Source organism: Daktulosphaira vitifoliae, unplaced genomic scaffold (assembly GCF_025091365.1).
Source record: "Daktulosphaira vitifoliae isolate Bord-2020 unplaced genomic scaffold, ASM2509136v1 Scaffold_2, whole genome shotgun sequence".
Taxonomy (NCBI): Eukaryota; Metazoa; Arthropoda; class Insecta; order Hemiptera; family Phylloxeridae; genus Daktulosphaira; species Daktulosphaira vitifoliae.
Genome location: NW_026099573.1, coordinates 5,634,749 through 5,636,384, shown reverse-complemented (window position 1 = coordinate 5,636,384; position 1,636 = coordinate 5,634,749). Strand labels below are relative to the sequence as shown.

The following is a 1,636-nucleotide window of genomic DNA, read 5'->3' as shown; positions in this document are numbered from 1 at the left end:
AGGTCAATAGGAAAGAATTTTCAGACTATTTTATTACTTCTGGCAAAGTATCATGGCAGGATAACTATAAATTTTAATCAATTCAATGAATTAAATTTTTTATCATACATTTATTATTATTTTACTTATTAGACTTAGAAATGTAAATTTAAATAGTATATTTAACTTGTTTTATAAGGCTTAGATTAAAAAAAAAAGTAGAAAGCTAAAATAATATTTAAGTTTCGATGTTTATACGACTTACGCTCCTATTGTACCTATTTTGTCAACGATAAGTCAAAAGATCACGAAACGCATCTAGTTGAAGCTACTTATTTTTTTCTAAATATAAATTGTGACACTAATAAAAAAACTAGAAAATGTAATTTTTACTTAAATATGCCGTTCGCAAGGTGACGGAATATTTTGTTCGTCGAATTAAATTTCTGCAGTATTTTTCACTTAATTTATCAAACTATAAAGATTTGGCCAAATAATTAAAATAAAACAGAAATTATGGACCAGCCTTATACAGGTACCTATATGTATAAATAAATACATATTTATTTATTTAATTATTTGCTATTATTGTTATTTTAACGTTTTAAAACGCTTTTTTGTTAAATATTATAACGTTTAAAGTCCTATTTTTTAACTATCGCTATAATTATTTTGTTGAACATTTATCATACAAATAAAAAGTTTACTTATGAGTTCAAAAGATATATTAGAGTTTTGTTATGTTTATTAATATTATTAATAATATATATAAATAAAAAAAACAGGATTATACATGTTTTTGAAAATTAAAATGAGTTTTAATATTACTATTTGTATCTCATAGAAAGTATATTTTATACCATCAAGTCAAAATAATTCAATGCAAAAGGAAAATTAGTGGAATGTTGGGGAAATGTTGTACGCCAGCTTCTGAGCATAGGGGAAAGAAAACAAAAACTTCTCTGTAACATTACCAATTTTAACATTTTCTGGTAATAATATTATCAAACATTTATGTTTTATATTCATGCTAATAATCCAATTTATATATTTATTTAATATAAAAATTAAAATAGATGAAGCTGAATCAGAAAAAGTTTGGTTAAGGACATTTGGGTAATCTTCTAACTTTGATGAGTTAAAAAAAAACACTGGAAATTAACTTATGAAATAAGAAAGGCTGAAATTTGAGGTTTAAACAGCATTACTGGTCGTCATTTGTCTGAAAATTTTAAATCATGGCCTATTTTATGTAGTCCTCAAGGATATAATCTTGTAAGAAATAAAAAATGATAAATATTAGTAATTCATATTAGTCTATATACATTTTTTTTTTGTAATATATTAATCAATGCATGTTTTAATATTACAATTAAAATTTAGGTTATATTTCTATCAACTCGTCAACAACTTTTTTTACTTTTTATTTTCAATTATTATGCCGGTTAAAACTATAAAAAAAGCATTATGTTGAGTCCACTTATTATTTAAATTTTTGAAGATTTTTGTATGAAATATATAGAAACAAAAAACTATTTACATGATTGGCTAAACTTTATTAAAAAGTGGACTTTATTTTCAAATAACTTATTAAGCTTACGTAGAAATTTAGTGATAGATAATTATGCTAATGACTTATTAAAACAACTTGATACTG

The 1,636-nt window shown here is 22.7% G+C and overlaps 1 long non-coding RNA gene across 1 annotated transcript; it reads left to right on the top strand.

The window, feature by feature from the left end:
* Positions 1–208: 208 nt before the first annotated feature.
* LOC126898892 (uncharacterized) lies at positions 209–1,226 on the top strand. Its single transcript, XR_007702411.1, has 3 exons — positions 209–514; positions 824–971; positions 1,056–1,226. It is a non-coding gene; the product is annotated as an uncharacterized LOC126898892 (long non-coding RNA).
* Positions 1,227–1,636: the final 410 nt, after the last annotated feature.